Source organism: Tamandua tetradactyla, chromosome 2, assembly GCF_023851605.1.
Source record: "Tamandua tetradactyla isolate mTamTet1 chromosome 2, mTamTet1.pri, whole genome shotgun sequence".
NCBI classification, from domain to species: Eukaryota; Metazoa; Chordata; class Mammalia; order Pilosa; family Myrmecophagidae; genus Tamandua; species Tamandua tetradactyla.
The window spans coordinates 198,157,523-198,185,089 of NC_135328.1; the positions used below are offsets into that span (position 1 = coordinate 198,157,523).

The 27,567-nt window shown below is 37.5% G+C and overlaps 1 protein-coding gene across 8 annotated transcripts in view; it reads left to right on the forward strand.

Annotated features, from left to right (window-relative positions):
- The first annotated feature begins 3,061 nt into the window (after positions 1-3,061).
- EYA3 (EYA transcriptional coactivator and phosphatase 3) overlaps positions 3,062-27,567 on the forward strand; it is a 135,615-nt gene continuing 111,109 nt past the window's right edge. For 5 of the 8 annotated variants that reach the window (XM_077150632.1, XM_077150635.1, XM_077150631.1 and 2 more), the window contains exon 1: positions 3,066-3,220. The gene's annotated coding sequence lies outside the window, so the exon portion shown is untranslated. Of the gene's footprint in view, positions 3,221-27,567 lie in introns of all 8 variants that reach the window. The other 3 variants (XR_013171140.1, XR_013171139.1, XM_077150633.1) reach the window with 2 other exon arrangements.

Genomic DNA, 27,567 nt, shown 5'->3' on the forward strand with positions numbered 1-27,567 from the left:
TGAAAGTAGTATATTGAAGTTTAGGCTTGCGTTTTGATTTATATTTTGGTTTTCCTATAGAAAGATTTCTTTTTTTTTTTTTTTTGGCATGGGCACACACCAGAAATTGAACCCGGGTCTCTAGCATGCAGGTGAGAACTCTGCCTGCTGAGCCACCATGGCCCACTCTAGAAAGATTTTGTTATAATATTTTTTAGACTATTTTAGTAGGCTTTTTGCTGATTTAAATGAAATATTAAATTTATAGAAAATAATATCACCAATTTCTAAGTACTTGCAACCCAGCTTGAATAAATCTCAACCATATTTTTTGCCATATTTCTTTATATCAGTCCCTGGGAGTAGAACACTATGCAGAAGAAAAATCAGACAGACATTTTCAACCTTCCGCTGACTGGCAGCAGAGAAAAATACATGAACTCAGAGAAGAGAAACTAGTAAGAAAATGAATTCATGCTTGACTTCCTGTTGCTGTTCCTTTAGTTTGAGAGGAATATGGCCTAGTAGTTAAAATCATGGTCTCTGAAGTCATTCTAGATTCAAGTCCTGGCTTTGCTTCTTGTCAGTTGTGTGGCCTCTGGCAAATTACTTAACCTCTCCCTGCCTCAATTCCCTCAACTGAGGAATAACCATAATATTTCCCAGGGCTGTTGGATTATAAGCAAAAATTGAGTCCCTATGTTTTGTTTTGTTTTTTTTTTACTATGTACACTATGCGGTACATAGTAAAACTTCAATAAATACTAACAATTATTTGTTTTGCTTATTAAGCACCCACCATATGCCAATCACTCTTCTAGTGCTGAGAATTCAGCAGTGAACAAGAAAGACAAAGACTTCCATGAAGCTTAATTCCTAGTGACAGACTATGAACATGTAAATAAAATAATCTCAGATAGTGCTAAAGCCCTGAAGAAAAATGTTATAGGAAGAGAATGGGGGGGGGGCAACTTTTGACAGGTGGTCATGAGAGGCCTTTCTGAAGACTTCAGAGGTGAAATTTAACTGGGACTAGCAAAAGAAGGAGCTAGTCATAGGAAGGTCTGGAGAAGAATGTTTGACACTGAGGGGATACTGTATTCTTAGGCCTTGAGGCAAGTGCAAGCTTAGTTTGTACAAGAAACAGAAAGGAGTACAGTATGACTGGAGCTCAGTATGTGAGGCAAGGAATACACTCTGAAAGTAGAAAGGCAGGTAAGAAGGGCCTTGTAGATGACAGTAAGGAGTTTGGATTTTATTCTTAATATGAAGACAATGGAAGGTTTTAATTGCTGGTGATGTACAAAACTCTGCTCTAGGCGGAGATTTGTGTGTTTTGAAATTATTGTGCTCATGCTTCAGGAGCAACTTTTCTGGAGGTATCACACTGGTTACTCATGGGCTCCCTCTGGTGGAGCTTGTGGCTTGGCTTGCATGGTCTCAGATTAGCAAAAACAGTAATTGAGCAATTTATTTTCTCATTCAACAAATGTTCATTCGGCACCTACATAGTGCCAGACTCTGTTCACATTCTGGGATACATCAGTGAACAAAAATACGGAAGAGAACAAAAGAGACAAACATCGACCTTCTCATGGAGTTTACATTCTGGAGGATGGAGAGAGAGGCATAAAAGTAAATGTGCAAGCAATTTATGTAGCAAGTTGGATGAGGATAAGTGCTGTTAGAGAAAACTTACGTGGCGAACTAAGCTAGGAAGTGCCTAGGATGGTGGTGTTAGATAGATACAATTTTAGATACAGTGACAGGGAAGTCCTCATTGAGAAGGTGAAATTTCAGCAAAGATGTAAAGGAGGTGACAGAATGGTGCAGTTATCAGGGGAAGAGCATTCCAGGCAGAGGGATCAGCAAACATGTAGGCCCTGCAGGTTTGTGGAACAGCAAAGAGGTCAGTGTGTGCCTTGAGTGAGAAGATAATTGGGAAAGTAGGAAATGAAGTCAGAGTTGGAATGAGGGCAACGCATCAACTCTTGGGCGTCTTGTAGGCCAATGTATGCACTCCGAAATGGGAATCCACTGGAGGAGGCACATGATCTGATCAAGATTTTAAAAGGAGCCCTCTGCTGCTGTGTTGATAAATTTTGCGAGGGCCAGAGTGCAAATAGGGCCAACAGCGGCAGGTTGATTGTGGATTGTACCAGTGGAGGTAGTGAATGGTCAGATTCTGGACAGATTTTGAAGGCAGATCCTGCAAAATCTGCTGATGAAATAGATGCGGTGTGTGAGAGTCAAGGATTTCAGTAAATGATATTACTTAGTAAATTGTTGTCAGTAGAAGAGGTAATCAAAGATTATACAATCAAAAAATGTACGAATAAAACATTTTAGAGGTGACTCAAGCAGTTAATTAAAAATACGTTCTTTTTCTGGATTTTGTGATGTTTGTGGTATTTATGAGCTTTTAAAAATCCAACTTATTTCTTCTCGCATTCTAAAGATTCACTTTCCTATATAATACTGTATTTGTAATTCAGTGTTCTTTTCTTAAAGAGAAGCCCCGAGCTTAATAAACTTCAGGCCCCACAAAATCTGAATTAAATTCTGCTTCTTGCCCATAGGTAACAATTTAAAGTTAACGAAGCATTAAAATTTTTCCTCATAAGATACATAAAACAATGCGCACGAAATAAAAGTCGATGGTAAACTCAATATGATATTCGGAGTAAACAAATATTGGGGGGGGGGGGGAGATCACCGTGGGCCAGCACTCAAGTATCAACTATCTCCCAGCCACTCGGGTATCTTCCCAAACTTCCCACCGTTCTTCCACAGTTTTCCTAAATTCACCAAATGCGTTCAGAATTTCCCTTTGGGAAGGCAGGGATTATACGCATTTTTAAAAGATTCTCATGAAAAATGAATAGCTGAAGTATTTCTTCCCGCAGAGTAACTTTCACTCCAACCAGGGATTCCGCACATCGGAGCAGAACTAAGAAGCGCCGAGTGCGGCGGAACCAGGGACCCGACGTAACGAGGAGGCGGAGGGGGCGGAAGGGGCGGGGTGTAGGCGCTTTCCCCGCCCTGAGAGGCTTGACACACGCGCCCAGCGGTTTCTGGGGGAATGAGGTGTGGATTGTGAGGTGACCGAGGCCGCTTGCTTCCGGTTCCTAAGGATGCGCATCCGGGTCACACCAACGCCGCCGTTTCCTCCGCTCGCTTGGTTCTGCTGTGGGTCTGGACGGGTCCCCATGTCCTGCTGTGGGACCTCTGCAGCCTTTGGGTGAGTCTCCACCGCCAACAAAGTCTGAGTGGCAGCCAGCCAAGTACAACATGTAGGGGAAAGGGTCAAGAGCTCTGTCCCAGTCCCTGGATAGGAGTTCTCTTTGCCTGTCCCTTGTCCCTGCAATGCTTCTCTCACCCTAGCCCTGTCCCTCATAGTGGCCTCACTCCGTTTACCTCAGTTTATCCTTTATCGCCCCTGCAACCCCTTTCACCTCGCTGTTTTCCCCAGCCTCTTTCAGCCTGGGTTTCCTGCTTTTCGCTTTCCTCCCAGCCGCTCCCTGTTTGCTCTCCCTACTCTCCCACTTTAACACCTCCTTTTCCCAATCCTTGATCCTGGGATCTCAGTGTTATTTCAACTAGCGGGACGACCCCACCTCCTCATTTTGCTCACCCTCCTCCCCTGCGAAACAGCCTTTCTCTCGGGCCCTAGGTTCTTGTCTCCCGACTTTCCTAACCTAACCCTTCCCCCCTTCTTGGGACTAGTAGGTGACATTTTTTCCTCCTGTGTTTCTCCCGCCTTTTCTTAGCTAGAAGAGGGCTTTACCAGAGCCCCAATCTGGAAAGACTTCCCCAGACTGGAGAAGTTTAGTCTCAAGGCGCTGGGTGAGACGGAACTCTGGTAGCTTCCGTAATTAGGGAACAGAAAAGGCGTGCCCAGTTCCTTGCTGGAGCACAGTTTGGGGGCTCTCTAAAGAACAGGCTAACAGGTGGCAGGCCTATGTTACTACTAGCGGTTGGACTTGTGTGATCTTTGTTAATTGACGGGTCATGACAACGTCTTGCCAGTTTTGTGTTCTCTCTCATGAGAATGGATGTGCACAGCTGAAACAAAAATGCGAATGTTCTGGGACAGTCAGCCCCGTTTTCTGCATGGACTTTATTTGTAGGACAGTTTGCTGTGACCAATGACAGGTTTTTTCCCAAAGACAATAAGTCCCCGAATTATAAGCGTATTGTAAACAATTTTAGTGCGTTGTTATTGAAACGATTACTGCTAAAGAGTTCACTATAATAGTTTCGAAGTACATTTTCTTTGCTTGAACTAAGTAGGTGGAAATATATCCCTATGCTTGCCTTTTATACATTGTTTCTTCATTTTCAGTCCAAGTTTTGTTTTTTTCCTGTTTCTTCATAAGTCAGGCACTACTGTACTTAATTTCTTAGAATATTCTTCAAACTTTCATTTTTTTCTTTACTGCTTCCACTTTAGACTTAAAAGCATCTTTTTCTCATTTTGAGACTTAGGTCTTCTTTTGTAAATTTCTCCAAAGGTTTTGTTAAATTCTATTCAAGAGTTAAGTCATCTATAAAATGAAGGGATTGGATTTAAACATTGTTATTGCTCGTTTTCCAAAATTTTGTGATGCCAAGGTATAGTATGTGGGTCAGGGTTGGATAATTTTTGTTTTTGTTTTTCTGATGTTTATGGTGTATGTCTCGCATTTGATTGCAAATGTTTTTGTGTGTCATCAAATTTCTGTAATCACAAATTCTCTAAAATTTAGCACTTTAAATGTGAACAGAACAAAACCAGCTTTTAGTGTCTGCTTTTCTTGACTGGTGTGTTATAGAAAAGTCTCCCTCATTATATGATACATTATGTATATGAAAATGTATCATAGACCTTGGCTTGTTCCAAAATTGGGCTGCTCCATCAGCTATTTTTAGCAAATGACTTTGGAACTTAAGCTTGCTAGTCTTAGAAGCCACAGACAAAGCCTTTTCTAGTTGACTTTGAGAGTTTCCTACCTGTGCCTTCTCCCCTAGTGCCTAGGCTCTGCATCTAGCTTCCACTCAACTTGACCTCATCATTTCCTATCCTTCAAACCAACTCCGTTGAGTACGGGCTGACTCCAGGTGCTTTCTCCAAATTGGTGAGCTTTTGTGTGTGCTATGGACCCTTGTTGGGCTGATGCAGGGCCCTCTTTGAATTGTTTTCATTTCTGGATTTGTATTTCTTGAGCATGTCTAAGTCTGAACCCAGGTGGATTTGTACAGTTTACACCTGGAAGGAACCATAGAGTTAAAAATTAGCCCTTCATTATTTATTTATTTGTTTGTTTGCTTTTCTAGCCCTTCATTTTACAACTAAGGAAATTAGGGCTGTAAAATATTAGTGATGATTTTTCCAAGGTCTTTTAAAAAAATTTTTTAATAATGAAATCTTGCATATGCAGTTAGTATAGTGGGTTTTTGTTACAACAAAATGATAGGTTAGAGAGTATAATACAGTATTTACTGGCTTTTTTTTCAATAACTTTATCTCAGTTTAATTAAAATTAAATTTTAATTCCAAAGCTGAAGTCATTTTGCCTACAAAGAGGAAATAGAAACTGTTTTGCCAGAACTAGAAGTTGAAGTTTGAGACACAGAGTTTCTTTATCTTTTTTTTTTCTTCTAAAATGATTTTAGCCTACTATGATATAAATTCTGCATAGAAGCCTTAAATGAAGTGAACACCTGTCTTCCCATTGGAGCAGTTTTGTTGTTCATGCTTCTGGGCCTTGTACAGAAGAACACTGATAAATTTTGTGATTCTCGAAAATTCTGCACCTCTTTTACCTCACTGCCATTCAGAAAAAATATAATCACTAAAGACAGCTTAGTGTGTGTTTACTTTTAAAGCTCCAGTGAAGAATCTGGCACTTCTGGTTTTTGATAGAAATTTCTACTTCAGTTAGGCAAAGTCTTAGTTTGTAACCCTGAGGGCCCAATTAAAAGTACATTTCCTCATATTAATTTTAAGCCATATTAGTTTAAACCTACATATTACTTTTAAGTCTACAAACAAAAGTTTGTTTTGTTTTGGTTTAGTTGTCATTTAACTTGCTTCTGTTATTTTGTTTTGTATATTATCTCCACTGTGTCCTTTCTATTTGTACCTTGCAGTATGATTTCTGTGTTCTGCCTAAGCTATTTCATAACTTCATTCTGTTTTTCTTGATTGCAAATAAAAGGATCATAGAATTTATTTTTGGTAGTTGTTTAAAAGATTTTTGAGTTCTGAATATAAAACAGGATATTTTATCTCGTGTGATTTAAATGGAGAAAGAATAGTTCAAGATGGAAATGTGTATTTTAAAATACTAGGAATAATTTATTGTTCCCAAACATTCATTTATTTGATTTATGTCAATGGCTTGAATTGTTATAATTGTAGTAAAGTAGAAAATAGATGGACTTTCTGTCTGCTCATTTGTTTAAAATAAAAACGCAAGAGAATGTCATGTACACAATATATGGTTTAAGTTATAAACTGTCCTTATGATAGTGGTATCCTTTTTTGTCAGAACATTGCAAACAGTGGAACAACCACCACATCATCACCTGGATATTTTTATTTGATCCCATCAACCTAAGTCCTTGGGTAATAAAAGTACAGTATATTCTTTGTTAATTTTATGGTGTGTGTATATATATATGCACACACACTATAGTATATAATATATTAAAAATGGACATTTTTATGGGTTTTATAAAATCTGTCTTTACTATTTGCCTCTTTTAAATATGCAGCAATATCTTAAATTAGAAAAGGATGCGTAGTTTAAAAGTACTGATGCATTGTAAATAAGTTAACATATCAGCCCAAGGCACTCACTGCTTAATATCTTAAGATCTTACTTAACATTGTGTTGCATGCACTTTAACTTATTAGCTTGGCTGATGTTTGTATCACTTAAGTTTGTTTTTTTTCTCCCTGGAAAATAGTTGGTAATAATCTTTTAATACATTTCTTTCAGCAATTATTTGGGTACCTACTATGCACAAATATAACAATAGATATTCAGGCTGTGCATGTAAACTAGGCTACATTGTACAGGGTTAACATTTATACTAAAATGTTGAATTTGATCTTATTTTTACATGTCTGAATTAAAAGGCATAACGTAATTAAAATTAAAGTAAGCGTTAACCTTAAGAGCTGTCACTTAAAAAAAATTTATTGTAACATATATACAACACAAAATTTCCCATTTTAGCTGCTTATATATGTACAATTCAGTCATAAGGTTATTCTGTATTTAACTTTCCGAGGAGCCAACCACCACCCGTTTTCCACAGCAGCTGTACAATTTTACATTCCCCAAAACAATGTATAAGGTTTCCTATTTCTCTACATTCTTATGAACTTTCTTTTTTTAAATAGTATCTATTGTAGTGGGTGTGAAGTGGCATCTCATTGTAGTTTTGATTTGCATTTCCTTTATGGCTAATGATGCTAAACATCTTTTCATGTATTCATTGGTCATTTGTATATCTTCTTTGGGGAAATGTCTATTCAAGTCCTTTGTCCATTTTTTTAAATTGGGTTGCTTTGTTGTACAGTTATAGGAGTTCTTTATATATTCTGGTTATTAAACCCTTATCAGATATATAATTTCTAAATGTTTTCTCCCATTCTGAAGATTACCTTTTCACTTTTTGGTAATGGCCTTTGTTGTTTGAAAATTTTTAATTTTTGTGAAATACGATTTATCTTTTCTTTCTTTTGTAGCTCATGCTTTTAGTGTCATACGTAAGAATCCACTGCCTAATACAAAGGTCCTCAAGATTTCCCTCTATGTTTCATTTAAGATATTTCTGGTTTGAGCACTTACATTAGGTCATCGACTTATTTTGAGTTAACTTTTGTATATGACGTGAAGGAGGGGACTGATTTCATTTTTTGGTTTGTTTTTGCTTGTGTTTATCCAATTTTCCTGGCACCATTTATTGAAGAAACTATTCTTTTCCCACTGAATGGACTTTGTAGTCCTGTAAAAAATCAGTTTTCCATAGATGTATAGGTTTATTTTTTATTCTGTTCCATTAGTCTATTTGTCTTTCCTTATGTCCAGTACCATACTCTTTTGACTACTGTTTTGATTATTGCTTGAAGTCAGGAAGTGTGAATCTTCCAACTTTGTTCTTTTTCTAGATAGTTTTGGGTATTCTGACCCCTTGCCATTCTGTATGAATTTATTGATTGGCGTTTCCAGTCTTCAAAGAAGGCTGCTGAAATTTTGATTGGGGTTGCGTTGAACTTGTATATTGCTTTGGGTTGTATTGATATCTTAACAATCTTAAGTCTTCCAGCCCTTTAAGATGGGATGTCTATCCATTTATTTATGTCTTCTTTAATTTCTTTCAGTAATGTTTTCTAGTTTTCAGTATGCAAGTCTTTCACCTCCTTGGTTAAATTTATTCTTAGATATTTTAATCTTTTAATTAAATTGTAAATTTAATTATTTTCTTGTTTTCCTTTTGGACTGTTCATTGCTGGTGTATAGAAACAACTGATATTTTTGTGTTGATCTTATACTCCATGTTCTAGTTTGCTAGCTGCTGGAATGCAGTATACCAGAAACAGAATGTCTTTTAAAAAGAGGAATTTAATAAGTTGCTAGTTCACAGTTGTAAAACCGAGAAAATGTCCCAATTAAAACAAGTCTATAGAAATGTCCAATCAAAGGCATCCATCCAGGGAAAGATACCTTGGTTCCAGAAGGCCAATAAAGTTCAGGGTTTTTTTCTGAAGTGAGAAGGTACATGGCGAACACAGTCAGGGCTTCTCTCTTAGCTGGAAGGGTACATAGCGAACAGCATCATCTGCTAGCTTTCTCTCCTGGCTTCTGGTTTCATGAAGCTCTCTGGGAGGCATTTTCCTTCTTCATCTCCAAAAGTCGCTGGCTCATGGACTCTGTTTCATGGTGCTGCAGCAATCTCTGCTCTCTCCGAATGTTTCCTTTTTTATAAGGACTCCAGTAAACCAATCAAGACCCATCCAAATGGGCAGAGACATGTTGCCACCTAATCCAGTTTAACAACCACTCTTGATTGAGTCACATCTCCAGAGAGATGATCTAATTGCAGTTTCAAACATACAATATTGAATAGGGATTAGAAGAAATGGCTGCCTTTACAAAAGAGAATTAGGATTAAAACATGGCTTTTCTAGTGTACATATATCCTTTCAAACCAGCACAGTCCACCACTTTGCTCAATTTTCTCATTATTTCTAATAGTTTTCTTATGGATTCTTTGGGATTTTTTATATATAGGATATGTCATCTTCAAATAGGGATTGCTTTATTTATTCTTTTCCAATTTGAAATGTTCATACTGTCTTGAATTTCCAGTACAATGATGAATAGCATTGGTGACAGCAGGCAACCTTGTCCTGTTCCAGATCTTAAGGGGAAACTTTCAGTCTTTTACTACTGAGTATCATGTTAGCTATGAGTTTTTTATATATGTCCTTTATCATGCTGAGGAAGTTCCCTTCTATGCCTATATTTCTGAGTATTTTTATCAAGAGACGTTGCTGAATTTTGTCAGATGCTTTTTCTACATCAATTTAAATGATCATGTTTTTTTTCCCCTTAAGTATTACTGCTTACCAGTAACAATGGTATTTAATCTTTTAAACTAGTTTATTTTACGATTTTCTTTTGTTTTCAAAACAGCATGATTTCTTATTATTTGGGTTTAAGGTTCTTACATTAATTTACATCACAGCTTAATTAATATAAATTTTACTGGAATAATTTATAGGTATTATAGATACAATAATTTTCATTTGGGAAACGTTCACAGCTGAGCTGTACACATCAACTGTAGAATCTGATAAAATAATAAAAGTAAAGTTTATGTTCTAAAATTGATGATGAAAGTACAACTAAGTGATAATACTGTGAGCCCCTGATTAAATACTTTGGATGAATTCTGTGGTGTGAGAATATATCTCAATAAAATGGCAAAAAACACCTGAACTTTTACATAGTTCTTATATGCCAGGAACCTGTGTTCTAAGTAGTTATACTAATTCTTTAATCCTTACAACTCTATGATGTAAGTGTGATTATTTTCCCCGTTTTACATATGAGGAAACTGAAATTACATAATCTGCTCGAAGTCATACAGCTAGTTAGATGGGGAAAGCATTATGATTGAACTTAGTTTTTTTAGCTCCAGAGTCCATGGCGTTTTTTGCAGAAGGGTATACTAGTGATTTCTTCCTTGTAGGTTAGGTTAAAAATCCAATTTCTCTGATCATAAAAAGGATACTACTTTTGGTTAGGAAACAGGGAGTTTCCTGGGTGTGTGTGGTTTTTTTTTTTTTAAACTTATTCTGGCTTAAGGCAAATTGTACACTCCTGCAACCTTTCTCAGATGGCAAAAACCATATATTAAGAGAGCAAAGAAAAAGTATTTTTCATATGAATTCCATATTACTAAAATGTCTTACCCTTTAAAACTAATTCCATTTTATTACATAAATTTGTATAACACTCAAATTCTAAAATTTTAATGTCCTCCAAATGTATTTACCAACTTTGAAATATAAAACAAGAATAAAATGGAAATCTGTTTTAGTTAAAGGTACATCAAAAAAAAATTCCAAATTTGGAAGTTTGTGCAAAATTAAGTAACTTTATGTCTTTAGGACTGCCATGTTTAGTATATTTAAACTAGTGTTTTTATTTTTACTTTATGAAAGGGTATTTTCACAAATTAAATCCTTTTTTTTTAAATTAAAGAAATAACAGTGATTTAGAATATTCTTTTGTGCTTGCCCCCCACCAAAAAAAATTAGTTGCATTTCTAAGGAGAGATGATTTTAATTCAGATGTATTTGCCCATTTGAAAATTTAAAATTTTTGATCAGAAGTTGTAGATTTATGGAAAGATCATGCCAAAATATAGACTTCCCAGTGTACCCACCCCCGTTTTAACAGTTTGCATTAGTGCACTTTTACAACTGACAAGAGGCTATTATATTGTACTATAAGCTATAGTCCACAGTTTGCATCGGGTTTCACTGTGTTGTACTGTCATGTTTTTTTAATTGTTTTTCTGGCAATATATATACCCACTAAAATTGTCATCCCCTAAAATTATCTTGATTCTCCTCATTGTTATTGAGCTAAAAAGTAAAAGCATTGGTATGGTGATTTACTTGTTGGCATTTAGAATTTTAGTAGTTTTCAATCACCCTGAGTTTAGCAACGTTACTGAATTTCACCCTAAATTGGTAGTTTGTTCCTATGAGCACTTGCTATGTTACTATAGAAATAAATTAGAATGATTAGCTCTTAGGTGAATTGAACATTATTCTTTAGTTTCCATAGTATTTGAAAAAGATTTAATTCAGAATCATCTGTTCCCACTGTTTGGGTTTGCAAAAACTGTCGAGGAATGCAATATATTAAAACAGAATGGCTTTTAAAAATGGACATTTATTAAGTTGCAATTTTATAGTTCTAAGGCCATGAAAATGTCCTAACTAAGGCATCCAGGAAGAGATACGTTGATTCAAGAAAAGCTAATGGGTCCAGAACACTTCTGTCAGCTGGAAAGGCGTTAGTTTTCTCTCCTGGCTTCTGGATTCATGAAGCTCCCCTGGGGAGGGGGGGGCATTTTCCTTCTTCATCTCCAAAGGTTTCTGGCTGCTTTTGCTCTATTTCTGTTGGCTCTCCAAGCTTTTTCCAAAAATGGTTCCCTCTTAAAGGGCTCAAGTAAGCAATCCCACCTTGAATGGGTGGAGACATATCTCCATGGAAACCATCTAATCAAAAGTTACCACCAGCTGTTGGGTGAGTCACATCTCCATGGAAACAATTAAAGAGATCCTGTTCTAGTTTGCTAGCTGCCGGAATGCAACACACCAGAGACAGATTGGCTTTTAATAAAAGGGATTTATTTTGTTGGTTCTTCAGAGGAAAGGCAGCTAACTTTCCACTGAGGCTCTTTTCTTACGTGGAAGGCACAGGATGGTCTCTGCTGGTCTTCTCTCCAGGCCCCTGGGTTCCAACAACTTTCCCCGGGGTGATTTCTTTCTCCACCTCCAAGGGCCCGGGCTGAGCTGCAAGTGCTGAGATGAGGAATGCCAAGCTGCTAGACTGTGCTACATTGCGTTCTCTCATTTAAGCACAAGCCAATTAAGTTAAACTTCACTCATTGCAGCAGACACGCCTCCTAGCCGACTGCGGATGTAATTAGCAACAGATGAGATTCACCTACCATTGGCTCATGTCCACAGCAACAGAACTAGGTGCTTTCACCTGGCCAAGTTGACAACTGAATCTAACTACCACATGTCCACCCCTTGTCAACTTGGCAGCTACTCACATCACCTTAAACAGGTGCAAAATATTCTCTTCTGGCTGTGGACCTGTGAATCTCAAAATAAGTCCGGTGCCAATATGCAAAGGAGGATAGTCAAAGGATACAGATTTTCATTTCCATAGGGAGAAATTGGAAGGAAGATTTGCAGGCAAACACCATTGGATTTCCAAGTCTGAAAGTCATTTATCCTTCGGCTGTAGAACGCGGCAGTCCCACCCCTTCCAAGGGCCTATGCAGTGGCCGGCCTCTTTCCAAATCAACCTCGGGGATCATCGAGGAGACCACCTCTGGGCTCCACTCTCTCCAGGCATCAGGGCCACCCCTGGGCTCTCTGCCATTTCTGGGGCACACGCTCAACCCCTCCACATGGTGGCAGCCAGGCTCTCCCAGTCCCCCAAGGAGCGTGCTACGCCTTTTCCAAGGCCCGAGGCTGCACAACTATTCCACTGCAATGAGAGGGAAGACTCATCCTCGCCCTTCAGGGTAAACTCACCCTCTCCACACATACAGGTGGGTCCACTCTCCTGGCCGAGGTTTCTTGGCTTCAGACCCGAACTTCCACGGTTCTCACTCTGCAAACTCCAATCTCTCCCTTTTGTGTCCTCCTTTGTCAAGATTGGCGGTGGTTCCATTTACACCAACAGTCTCTTCAAGCCCTCCAGGACTTCTCCATCAATCTCTTCACAGTTCCTCCAAAGTCTTCCCCTTAGCCATCCAAAACACAGTTCCAACAGATCTGGCATTTGCAAACCGCAGCAGCACCCCACTCTCCGGTACCAACTCTGTTCTAGTTTGCTAGCTGCCGGAATGCAACACACCAGAGACGGATTGGCTTTTAATAAAAGGGGATTTATTTTGTTGGTTCTTCAGAGGAAAGGCAGCTAACTTTCCACTGAGGCTCTTTTCTTACGTGGAAGGCACAGGATGGTCTCTGCTGGTCTTCTCTCCAGGCCCCTGGGTTCCAACAACTTTCCCCGGGGTGATTTCTTTCTCCACCTCCTAGGGCCCGGGCTGAGCTGCAAGTGCTGAGATGAGGAATGCCAAGCTGCTAGACTGTGCTACATTGCGTTCTCTCATTTAAGCACAAGCCAATTAAGTTAAACTTCACTCATTGCAGCAGACACGCCTCCTAGCCGACTGCGGATGTAATTAGCAACAGATGAGATTCACCTACCATTGGCTCATGTCCACAGCAACAGAACTAGGTGCTTTCACCTGGCCAAGTTGACAACTGAATCTAACTACCACAGATCCCAACCAGCAGCAGTACTGAATGAGGATTAAAAGACATGGCTTTTCTGGGGTGTATAGTAGCTTTAAACCAGCGTACTTCCTGTTTCCCTTTTTTTAATGAGGAAATTTTAATTTAGCACAATGATGTTAATTTCATTCTCTTTACTGACAGTATAATCAAAATACTAGTGTATGCTTTTTTCTTAGACTATTTCAGAATTTAAAGAACACTTTAGAATTTAAAAAATATTACATAAATGTCTTATAAAAACATACCCTAATATGTTTTCACTTGACAGAATTTTTCTCTTTAAAGATGTCAAACTTGGGAAGCAGCATCTATAAAGATAACCTAAAAGCAGAATTTTTCAACTCTGCTCTTTCTTTTCCCCATGTCTTACTTTGCTATAGGTTAGGAAGGAGTATCAAGTGTTCTAGTTTGCTAGCTGCTGAAATGCAACACACCAGAGATGGATTGGCCTCTAATAAAAGGGGATTTCTTTTAAATCGTATAGTTCAGAGGAAAGGCAGCTAACTTTCAACTGAGGTTCTTTCTTATGTGGGAAGGCACAGGGTGATCTCTGCTGGCCTTCTTTCCAGAAGTCTGGGTTCGGTGATTCCTTTCTGCATTTCCAGAGGCCTGGGCTGAGCTGGGAGTGCTGGAATGAGGTATGTTGAGCTGCTTAGGCTGTGCTGTGTTGAGCTCTTGCATTTAAGAGTCCGGCCATTTAAATCAGACATCATTCAATTGCAGCAGTCACGCCTCCTAGCCAACTGCAGATGTAATCAGCAACAGATGAGGTTTACATGCCATTGGCTCCTGTCGACAGCAATAGAATTAAGCACCTTCACCTGGCCAAGTTGACACGGGAACCTAACTACCACATGTCAACCCCTGGTCAACTTGGCAGCTATACACATCACCTTAAATGATATTAAAGTGGCAAAAATTCTCTTCTGGCTGTGGACCTATAAATCTCAAAACAAGTTATTTGGTAACTATATGCAAAAGACAGTCACAGGATACAGGTTTTCATTTCCATGGGGAGAAATTGGAAGGAACCCAGGAGTCACAAGGCCCAAACAGTTCTGAAAACCTGCAGGGCAAACTCCATTGGATTTCAAAGTTTGAAAGTCATTTATCCTTCAGCTTTAGAAGGTAGCAGTCCCACCCTTTCCCAAGGGCCTATGCAGTGGCCCACATCTTTCCAAATCAACGTTGGGGGACATTGAGGAGACCATCTTTTTCTCAGCTCCATCCTCTCCAGGCATCAGGCCCATACCTGGGCTCTCTACCATTCTGGGGCACATGCTCAACCCCTTCATATGGTGGCAGCCAGGCTCTTCCCAGTCCCCAAGGAGTGTACTATACCTTTTCCAAGGCCTGAGGCGCACACATCTCTTCCACTGCAATGAGGTGGGAGTCTCATCTTCTGCCTTCAGGGCAAACTCACCTTCTCAATGTATATAGGCAGGTCCACTCTCCTGGCTGAGGTTTCTTGGCTTCAGACCCGAGCTTCCATGGTTCTCACTCTGCAAACTCCAATTTATCCCTTTTGTGGCCCCCTTTGTCCAGATTGGCAGTGGCTGCATTTACACCAACAGTCTCTTCAAACACTCCAGGACTGTTCCATCATTCTCTTCACAGTTCCTCCAAAAATCTCCCCCTTATCCATCCAGAAAACTGTTCCAATATGTCTGGTATTTGCAAACTGCAGCAGTACCCCACTTTTCCGGTACCAAATCTGTTCTAGTTTGCTAACTGCCGAAATGCAACACACCAGAGATGGATTGACATTTAGTAAAAGGGGATTTATTTAGTTAAAAATGTACAGTTCTTCAGAAGAAAGGCAGCTAACTTTCAACCGAGGTTCTTTCTTACATGGGAAGGCACAGGGTGATCTCTGCTGGTTTTTTCTCTCTATGCCTCTGGGTTCCAACAAGCTTCCCCAAGGTGATTCCTTTCTGCATCTCCAAAGGCCTGGGCTGAGCTGCGAGTGCTGAGATGAGATATGCTGAGCTGCTTGGACTGTACTACGTTGAGCTCTTGCATTTAAGCATCCAGCCACTTAACTCAAACATCATTCAGTTGCAGCAGGCACGCCTCCTAGGCAACTGCAGATGTAATCGGCAACAGATGAGGTTCACATGCCATTGGCTTCTGTCCACAGCAATAGAATTACCCAAACACCTTCACTTGGCCAAGTTGACACCTGAACCTAACTACCACAATTAGATAACAAAATACTAATGAATAAGTGTTTTTGAGAGTGAGAGCTTGAACTTGTGCATAGTGAATAGGCAGTTTCTCCCATTACTTTGATGTTTAATCGCTAAATGAACTCAAAATCTTGGTCTTATCTCATTTCTGTAAATTGTTTGCATATACTTTATTATTAATACTTTTATTCTCTTGTTTATTTGAAATAACTATGGGAATAATTATGTTAAACCATTTATTCTTACCAGGTTGTCCTTTTTTGTTCTCCTTCAGAGGCTTGCCTTTAAAAAACTATGATCTAGGTATTTATCAGAATGTTTTAATATCAGAATGTTTTTTCGATATAGTGTGAAGTGGGTATTTTCCTCCCATTTGACTTGCCAGTTTTCTTTTTTTTTTAACTCTTTAAGCTTTTTATTAGTTACTTCAACCACACAACAGCACAATACTTTGAAGACATATACATATCTCTTTTCACATACTCTTTAAACAAGCCAAAGCAAAGAACACAGCAACTTGAAAAGGGGAACAAATATCTTATAGTTTCAAGGACCTTCAAAGTGCAGAATGTTCAGAATAGGTCTTTTTTTTCTGTTATCTACTAACTGTCCAAGCATCAAAATTTTGTAAGCAAAACAAACAAATATCTGACCAGTTTGAGGAGTGCCTGCCTGTAACAATGAGGCTGTTTAATGTGTCTTTACTCTAATAACTCATATTGATTTACTTTTATGATGGAAAGAGATTATAAAAGAGCAGACGTCTACAGGTATTACAGGCATTTATTGCTCGGTCAATATATATATGTCCTTTAATCTGGGAAGGCACCCAAATTAGAAAAGCATGAAAAGAGGAAAGGACTGTTTCAGGCAGCAGGCATGTACTGCAAAATTAGGGAAGTACTAAATTGTTTTTCAGTTATGCTTTTGGATTTGTGCTGATCCATCTGTACGCTAGTTCTATATCTCCATAACCAATGATACTGACAGTTTACAACCTGTTGTCCAGGTTAGGAATGTAATATACTGCTATGCTGTTGACCAAAACCTGCTGAACCATACCACTTTATGAGAATTTCATTGGTATCTCTTTCTAACAAGAGTCAGCTTTGTATATATTCTGCTGAAGGCTGGGGGCTGCTGTGCTGAGGAACCTTGGGCAAATTACTAAAATCTCTCAGTTTCCTGTTTTCCTCATCTGTAGAATGGATTGAATTTTACATATTTTATGTCTCTAAAACCAAACTAAAAATAAATATACATTTTTAAAATACTTGGAAGAGCTTTTTTTTTTCATTCAGTGTTTTAACAAAATTACATTACAATTAGGTAGTATTGTGCTGTCCATTTTTGAGTTTTTGTATCTAGTCCTGTTGCACAGTCTGTATCCCTTCAGCTCCAATTACCCATTATCTTACCCTGTTTCTAACTCCTGCTGGTCTCTGTTACCAATGACATATTCCAAGTTTATTCTCGAATGTCGGTTCACATCAGTGGGACCATACAGTATTTGTCCTTTAGTTTTTGGCTAGACTCACTCAGCATAATGTTCTCTAGGTCCATCCATGTTATTACATGCTTCATAAGTTTATTCTGTCTTAAAGCTGCATAATATTCCATCTTATGTATATACCACAGTTTGTTTAGCCACTCGTCTGTTGATGGACATTTTGGCTGTTTCCATCTCTTTGCAATTGTAAATAATGCTGCTATAAACATTGGTGTGCAAATGTCCGTTTGTGTCTTTGCCCTTAAGTCCTTTGAGTAGATTCCTAGCAATGGTATTGCTGGGTCGTATGGCAATTCTATATTCAGTTTTTTTGAGGAACCGCCAAAATGCCTTCCACAGTGGTTGTACCATTTGACATTCCCACCAACAGTGGATAAGTGTGCCTCTTTCTCCGCGTCCTCTCCAGTTTTCTTTTATCTTCTGGTAGAGTGGCTTTCAAACTTTGTTGCTCGTAAACCACAGTGAAGTTGTATATTTTACATTATTGCCCAGTACTTATATATGTTCATATTACCATTTAAATTGAAATGGAAGTTCATGAAACAGTATTTGTCTTCACTGATGGTGATGCATTCTAATATTTTCTGTGCTATTTTGTCTAATTGTATTTCATTTGAACTGATTTCCATTCGCTAACTTAATATGATGGCCTTTTTATGTGTTAAATTAGAATTTTCCAGGACTGAGATTTTTTCTAATATTTTCTTTTTGGAGTTGAAAATGTTTGGGTTTGCTAGTTCTGTTCCCCCCACCCCAGCCCCGAAATGTATCTTATAACTTAAATAATTGTGCATTATAGTTGTGAAAAAGAGGCCCTATTGCTCTAATTGTTTTTTGTCATCTCTGTTCTTTACCGTGACTAGGTATATCATTTTAAAAACTGTGTCTAGAATCATGGTGAGATAAAATAATGTCCGGACACATGCAGAACTTCTATCGTTAGAATCCTTTGCTAGTTTCCATTTAACAGAGAAGGTTAAGGTAACTTCAGTTGCTTTTTACAAGTGTTGCTTCTGCTTCTGTTCTTGGCAGCCAGTCAAAAGGTTACAAAGCTGCTTTATGTTACTTTCTTCTGGCCCCAGTCCAGCCTTTGTAAACCAAGAAAAGAAAAGTGAAGAAGTGTGCTGTGTGTATATATATTGTGTTAAGTAAAAGAAACATGATTGAAAAGTATAGTTGGTAGGGTTTGTGACATTTATCTACTGTCCTGATTCATTTTCTGTAATTGGAGGGAAAAGGGTACTAGCTAACTCAGCACTCCTGGTCTTTCACTGAAGGCAGGGTCAGCAGGCATATTCTTACCTATTATTTTTAGCACCACCACCCCTTAGCGTTTAATGAGCACTTACTATGTACCAGGCACTATTTAAAGCACTTCACTTGTATTGACTCATATTCACTTGGGAGGCCTGGAGGAGAGTAAGAATGAGAAAGGATAAAGAAAAAAATTGCCTTCTTTTTTAGTCTCTCTTGTGAATTCTGTTAGTTACTGTAGCATGACATTTTGTACATTTTTAGCTTGGTCAGCTTTTAAAAATCCTCAGTCTTGCCTGTGTTGTTTCATTATAGAGGGGCATTATGTGGTTTGAGAGCTCAGGCTTTGAGACCTGGTTGGATTTGAAATTGGGTTTGGTGACTTACTAGGTGTATAGTCTTAGGGAATTTACTTTACCCTGTGCCTTAGTTTTCTTGTCTGTAAAATGATGACAGTAATGAATAATTATATTTAGACTTAATGAGAGGGTTATATGAATTAACATATGGAAGGCACTTAGAACAGTGCATGACCCCTATAGTTATTAATAGTCTCAACTCACAGTTGGATCTTCTGAGAATATATGCGACCACTGTGAGATCTGCATATTTGCTGAGTAACAGAATTGATTGACATTCAACATTATATTGCCCAGTAGCTATAAAACATTTTTCCTTGAGGACTTTTAGGGAAAGCTCTTATGTGAAGTATTTGGACTCAAAGTCAGGTGACAAAGGGTTTCAGGGCTACAGGCTCAATTTGTTTAATCCCTCATAGGAATCTATTTTTTGGACTTTATTTGTAGTAGTTTTCATATTTTGACCTTTGAAAAACTAAGTGGAACTAGTAAGTGAATTCTTCCACTCAAGACCAGATTTCTTTCATGAGTCTTGAAGTTTATCTTATGTCCAAGATATTTATTTAATTTTTCTTTAACAAATACTTATTAAACACTTATGTGCCCGACACTATTCTAAGACTTTTAAGATATTAATTCATATAATTCTCATAAAAAGCTTATGAGAAAGACACTAATATTGTTCCTGTTTTACAGATGAAGTCACTGAGGCCCAGAAAAGTTAAATAACTTGTCTAAGATCCTACACAGCTGGCCTGTGTTAGAGTAGGGATTTGAACTTATGCAGTCTAGCTCCAGACTTTATACATCCCAGATACCTTATGTTGGCCTTACCTGTCTCTTTCAGAATTAATTATGTTGAAAAGGGTAAAATAATGAGTGTTGAAACTTGCTTCACTATTCTTCACTCTGTGTATTGAAATGACAACACTGAAATTATGGATAATTTTTTTTTATTCAGCTGTTTTTTGAAAGAGGAAATAAGTTCAGAGAAATAGAACATCTAGTAAAATCTAGATGCATTACTAAATCTAGATTTTGTGCTATTTCTGACAGCTAAACACATATACATTTCAGAAAACTTAATTTTGTAAGTATAGTAAATTTTGTCCAAATATTGGAGAGCTGTTTGATATATAGAATTTTGACTTTAGAAAAGATATGAGTACTAATTTTTCTATATAATATATAAATGGAATATTCATTTAAGTATCAGACCACAGTACATAAAGGAAATGAATGTGACTCTCTTAGAAATATTAACTTCACAGATGAAAAGAAGAGGAAAACAAAGTTTTGGAGGCCCTGAGATCTCTGGAGTCTAAATCTTCAAAGATTAGACAAGTTCTTATGCTTTCTACCGACCAATTACTAAAAACTGAAGAGATCCAAGGAGGGTTGGAAGGGATGTAGTTAAAGAACCATTGACCCAGCTAATTCAGATTAATCCATTTCTTCTAAATGGTTTTGACAGTGGTTTTGGAATTTTTCTTGTGGAACACATCTTCCTGGGTTTTGGGGAAAAGTGTGTTGATTTTTTTTTTTTGCATGGGCAGGCACCGGGAATCGAACCCGGTTCTCTGGCATAGCAGGTGAGAACTCTGCCTGCTGAGCCATCATGGCTCGCCCAATTTTTTTTTTTAATTAAAGATTGTTTTGTAGAAAATTTCAAAGCGTGATTTTCCAAGAAATAATAGTAGAAATTGTAAAAACAATTCTTTGAGTATCTATTCCTGATAAAATAGTTTTCTTATTCAGAAATTTGTTACAGCCCAAATATGTATTTAAAAATACTTCCTTAGTAAGTTCTGATAGCATTTTGCTAAGTGTAAGTGTAAGTAACTATAAATATTTCTACAGCTGACATCACCATGATATGTTAATCAGTCATGCCTCTCAAAGTAGCCAGAAGAATTCACCAACTTTACCACAGTCAGCTTGGCTAGGCGGTTATTTATGGAGGAAGTTACAGTGATGATTTTTGTATGTCTGCAGGAAGGTCAACAGGGAAGGTGTAGTTGGTTACAATTTTGGAGGGTCCATAGAAATGTGAATTTATGCTGTTGCCTAAAAGACTGTCTTAGGATCAACCTGCAGGAAGCCTTAAGGGAGGTCAGGTGAGTGTAGACCTGCTGGATTTGTGTGTCTACTTAAGAAGTACTCTGAGCACAAAGAACTCTTAAGTAGATATGTTAGACGTTTTTTAAAACATGGTAAATCAAGCAAGGGTCCCATTACCTGATGAGACTTTGATGAATTTCAGAAAGAAGGAAATAGTGAGAGTGGATTGATGGAAAAACTTGTGGAAGAAATTGTAGCCCAAAGTGTATATAGAAGTTTCTGAAATGTACCAGATTCAGAGTAAATAAATAGGAAGAATGGAAGGATAACTGGAGTCATCAGCTCCCAACCTTTGCTCTGGATTTTGAGCATCTGGTGTTTGTCTCCTGGATAAAGCCCAGAAAAATGTATTCCAAACATATTGAACAATCTGCCTGAAGAGGACATGTATTTACTAATGGTCTATTCTCTACATGTCATTTAGTGTATGTAAATCCAATCATGTCATTCTCTTGAAGAGAATGCCTTCCCAACCTCCTTATCATATGTTATGAGGCTGTGTGTGAGCTGGCCCTTATTTGCCTCTCAAGCCTCATTTTCTACCACTCATTCACTTGCTAACTCTGCTCGAAAACCATTGGCCTTTCTGTTATTTTTCAGCAGGCTGAGATGTTATTTTCTTAATTGGGTTTTTTTTTTTTTGCACTTGCTCCCTCCTGGAAAGCTCTTGTTAAGATCTTCTTATAGTTCTCTCCTTTTTATTAGTTAACTTTGTGCTGAAATATTACTACCTCAGAGAAATTTTTATCCTACCTGAAATAGCTTCCCTAATATCATTGTGTATTTTTTTTACTTTGTTTTATATTCCATAGCATTTACCACTTTGTGAAATTATGTCACCTTGTTTATTCACACATTCGAATTGTTCCTTGAGGCTTGGCACTTTGTTTTGTTGATCACTGAATCCTTAGTAGCTACGTTAGTGCCTGGCACATAGTAGACATTCAGTAATCATTTTTAAAATGAGTGAATGTATTTTGAGGCTAGAGAAACAAGTAAACACAGCTTGAAGCACCATAGACCTCTGCAGGAAAAGGAAAAAAAGCAAAGAGAGCAGCTAACTCCAGTGTTTCCCCCAAGTTAAAGCTATGATAGCTACTTTCAAAAATGAGAGTCCTGTCATAGAAGACAAGGTATATCCCAGATAATTTATATAATGTTCAGAAGAAACAGGGATTCATATCTAGAAGGCAGTTTATCTGCAGAAACTGCCCAACTGCATATTTTACCCCTCTTACACAGTCCCTAGAGGAAACTTTATATACTAGAACCTAGTGCATGAACTAGGTTCTACTACTGCCTGAACAGATTCTCATGCACTCAGGAAAACTACTTAGTTGATAATACCAACTACAAATATCAACTGAGATAATCCTATCTGTTGAAGACTTTTAATGATGAAGAAAGACTTTCTCACTGCTTCTTCAGCCAGCAAGTCTCTCCTGTGGAGTTCTTCCAGACCCTTCATCAGAGCTGCCAGCTTCACAGCCTGCCTATAGATTTTTTTTTTTTATTAATTAACGGAAAAAAAGAAATTAACCCAACATTTAGAAATCATACCATTCTACATATGCAATCAGTAATTCTTAACATCATCACATAGATGCATGATCATCGTTTCTTAGTACATTTGCATCGGTTTAGAAGAACTAGCAACACAACCGAAAAAGATATAGAATGTTAATATAGAGAAAAAAAAATAAAAGTAATAATAATAAGAACAAAACAAAACAAAACAAAAACCTATAGCTCGGATGCAGCTTCATTCAGTGTTTTAACATGATTACTTTACAATTAGGTATTATTGTGCTGTCCATTTTTGAGGTTTTGTATCTAGTCCTGTTGCACAGTCTGTATCCCATCAGCTCCAATTATCCATTATCTTACCCTGTTTCTAACTCCTGCTGAACTCTGTTACCAATGACATATTCCAAGTTTATGCTCGAATGTCGATTCACATCATTGGGACCATACAGTATTTGTCTTTTAGTTTTTGGCTAGACTCACTCAGCATAATGTTCTCTAGGTCCATCCATGTTATTACATGCTTCATAATTTTATCCTGTCTTAAAGCTGCATAATATTCCATCGTATGTATATACCACAGTTTTTTTAGCCACTCGTCTGTTGATGGAAGTTTTGGCTGTTTCCATCTCTTTGCAATTGTAAATAACGCTGCTATAAACATTGGTGTGCAAATGTCGTTTGAGTTTTTGCCCTTAATTCCTTTGAGTAGATTCCCAGCAATGGTATTGCAGGGTCATATGGCAATTCTATATTCAGATTTTTGAGGAACCGCCAAACTGCCTTCCACAGTGGTTGCACCATTTGACATTCCCACCAACAGTGGATAAGTGTGCCTCTTTCACCGCATCCTCTCCAGCACTTGTCATTTTCTATTTTGTTGATAATGGCCATTCTGGTGGGTGTGAGATGATATCTCATTGTGGTTTTGATTTGCATTTCTCTAATGGCCAGGGACATTGAGCATCTCTTCATGTGCCTTTTGGCCATTTGTATTTCCTCCTCTGAGAGGTGTCTATTCAAGTCTTTTTCCCATTTTGTAATTGGGTTGGCTGTCTTTTTGTTGTTGAGTTGAACAATCTCTTTATAAATTCTGGATACTAGACCTTTATCTGATATGTCGTTTCCAAATATTGTTTCCCATTGTGTAGGCTGTCTTTCTACTTTCTTGATGAAGTTCTTTGATGCACAAAAGTTTAATTTTGAGGAGTTCCCATTTATTTATTTCCTTCTTCAGTGCTCTTGCTTTAGGTGTAAGGTCCATAAAACTGCCTCCAATTGTAAGATTCATAAGATATCTCCCTATATTTTCCTCTAACTGTTTTATGGTCTTAGACCTAATGTTTAGATCTTTGATCCATTTTGAGTTAACTTTTGTGTAGGGTGTGAGATATGGGTCTTCTTTCATTCTTTTGCATATGGATATCCAGTTCTCTACGCACCATTTATTGAAGAGACTGTTCTGTCCCAGGTGAGTTGGCTTGACTGCCTTATCGAAGATCAAATGTCCATAGATGAGAGGGTCTATATCTGAGCACTCTATTCGATTCCGTTGGTCGATATATCTATCTTTATGCCAATACCATGCTGTTTTGACCACTGTGGCTTCATAATATGCCTTAAAGTCAGGCAGTGTAAGACCTCCAGCTTCGTTTTTTTTCCTCAAGATGTTTTTAGCAATTCGGGGCACCCTGCCCTTCCAGATAAATTTGCTTATTGGTTTTTCTATTTCTGAAAAATAAGTTGCTGGGATTTTGATTGGTATTGCATTGAATCTGTAAATCAATTTAGGTAGGATTGACATCTTAACTATATTTAGTCTTCCAGTCCATGAACACGGTATGCCCTTCCATCTATTTAGGTCTTCTGTGATTTCTTTTAGCAGTTTTTTGTAGTTTTCTTTATATAGATTTTTTGTCTCTTTAGTTAAATTTATTCCTAGGTATTTTATTCTTTTAGTTGCAATTGTAAATGGGATTCGTTTCTTGATTTCCCCCTCCGCTTATTCATTGCTAGTGTATAGAAACACTACAGATTTTTGAATGTTGATCTTGTAACCTGCTACTTTGCTGTACTCATTTATTAGCTCTAGTAGTTTTGTTGTGGATTTTTCCGGGTTTTCAACGTATAGTATCATATCGTCTGCAAACAGTGATAGTTTTACTTCTTCTTTTCCAATTTTTTTTTTATTAATTAAAAAAATTAACACAACAATAGAAATCAATCCATTCTACATATGCAATCAGTAATTCTTAATATCATCACATAGGTGTATGGTCATCATTTCTCAGTACATATGCATCGATTTAGAGAAAGAAATAGCACTACAACAGAAAAAGAAATAAAGTGATAACACAGAGAGAAAACACAAATAAAAATAAAAAGTACAAAAATATATAAGAGAAAAAAAAAACAAAACAAACAAAAAAAAGACTATAGATCAGATGCAGCTTCATTCAGCGTTCCAAGATAATTACATTACAATTAGGCAGTATTGTGCTGACCATTTTTTTTTTTTTAGACGTCATACCATTCTACATATGCAATCAGTAATTCTTAACATCATCACATAGATGCATGATCATTGTTTCTTAGTACATTTGCATCGGTTTAGAAGAACTAGCATTATAACAGAAAAAGATATAGAATGCTAATATAGAGAAAAAAAATAAAAGTAATAATAATAAGAACAAAACAAACAGAACAAAACAAAACAAAAACCTATAGCTCGGATGCAGCTTCGTTCAGTATTTTAACATGATTACTTTACAATTAGGTATTATTGTACTGTCCATTTTTGAGTTTTTGTATCTAGTCCTATTGCACCGTCTGTATTCCATCAGCTCCGATTACCCATTATCTTACCCTGTTTCTAACTCCTGCTGAACTCTGTTACCAATGACATATTCCAAGTTTATTCTCGAGTGTCGATTCACATCATTGGGACCATACAGTATTTGTCTTTTAGCTTTTGGCTAGACTCACTCAGCATAATGTTTTCTAGGTCCATCCATGTTATTACATGCTTCATAAGTTTATCCTGTCTTAACGCTGCATTATATTCCATCGTACGTATATACCACAGTTTGTTTAGCCACTCGTCTGTTGATGGACATTTTGGCTGTTTCCATCTCTTTGCAATTGTAAATAACGCTGCTATAAACATTGGTGTGCAAATGTCTGTTTGAGTTTTTGCCCTTAATTCCTTTGAGTAGATTCCCAGCAATGGTATTGCTGGATCGTATGGCAATTCTATATTCAGCTTTTTGAGGAACCGCCAAACTGCTTTCCACAGTGGTTGCACCATTTGACATTCCCACCAACAGTGGATAAGTGTGCCTCTTTCTCCGCATCCTCTCCAGCACTTGTCATTTTCTGTTTTGTTGATAATGGCCATTCTGGTGGGTGTGAGATGATATCTCATTGTGGTTTTGATTTGCATTTCTCTAATGGCCAGGGACATTGAGCATCTCTTCATGTGTCTTTTGGCCATTTGTATTTCCTCCTCTGAGAGGTGTCTATTCAAGTCTTTTTCCCATTTTGTAATTGGGTTGGCTATCTTTTTGTTGTTGAGTTGAACAATCTCATTATAAATTCTGGATACTAGATCTTTATCTGATATGTCGTTTCCAAATATTGATTCCCATTGTGTAGGCTGTCTTTCTACTTTCTTGATGAAGTTCTTTGATGCACAAAAGTGTTTAATTTTGAGGAGTTCCCATTTATTTATTTCCTTCTTCAGTGCTCTTGCTTTAGGTGTAAGGTCCATAAAACCGCCTCCAATTGTAAGATTCATAAGATATCTCCCTACATTTTCCTCTAACTGTTTTATGGTCTTAGACCTAATGTTTAGATCTTTGATCCATTTTGAGTTAACTTTTGTATAGGGTGTGAGATATGGGTCTTCTTTCATTCTTTTGCATATGGATATCCAGTTCTCTAGGCACCATTTATTGAAGAGACTGCTCTGTCCCAGGTGAGTTGGCTTGACTCCCTTATCAAAGATCAAATGTCCATAGATGAGAGGGTCTATATCTGAGCACTCTATTCGATTCCATTGGTCGATATATCTATCTTTATGCCAATACCATGCTGTTTTGACCACTGTGGCTTCATAATATGCCTTAAAGTCTGGCAGCGCAAGACCTCCAGCTTCGTTTTTTTTCCTCAAGATGTTTTTAGCAATTCGGGGCACCCTGCCCTTCCAGATAAATTTGCTTATTGGTTTTTCTATTTCTGAAAGATAAGTTGTTGGGATTTTGATTGGTATTGCATTGAATCTGTAAATCAATTTAGGTAGGATTGACATCTTAACTATATTTAGTCTTCCAATCCATGAACACGGTATGCCCTTCCATCTGTTTAGGTCTTCTGTGATTTCTTTTAGCAGTTTTTTGTAGTTTTCTTTGTATAGGTCTTTTGTCTCTTTAGTTAAATTTATTCCTAGGTATTTTATTCTTTTAGTTGCAATTGTAAATGGGATTCGTTTCTTGATTTCCCCCTCCGCTTGTTCATTGCTAGTGTATAGAAATGCTACAGATTTTTGAATGTTGATCTTGTAACCTGCTACTTTGCTGTACTCATTTATTAGCTCTAGTAGTTTTGTTGTGGATTTTTCCGGGTTTTCGACATATAGTATCATATCGTCTGCAAACAGTGATAGTTTTACTTCTTCCTTTCCAATTTTGATGCCTTGTATTTCTTTTTCTTGTCTAATTGCTCTGGCTAGAACCTCCAACACAATGTTGAATAATAGTGGTGATAGTGGACATCCTTGTCTTGTTCCTGATCTTAGGGGGAACGTTTTCAATTTTTCCCCATTAAGGATGATATTAGCTGTGGGTTTTTCATATATTCCCTCTATCATTTTAAGGAAGTTCCCTTGTATTCTTTGAAGTGTTTTCAACAGGAAAGGATGTTGAATCTTGTCAAATGCCTCCTCTGCATCAATTGAGATGATCATGTGATTTTTCTGCTTTGATTTGTTGATATGATGTATTACATTAATTGATT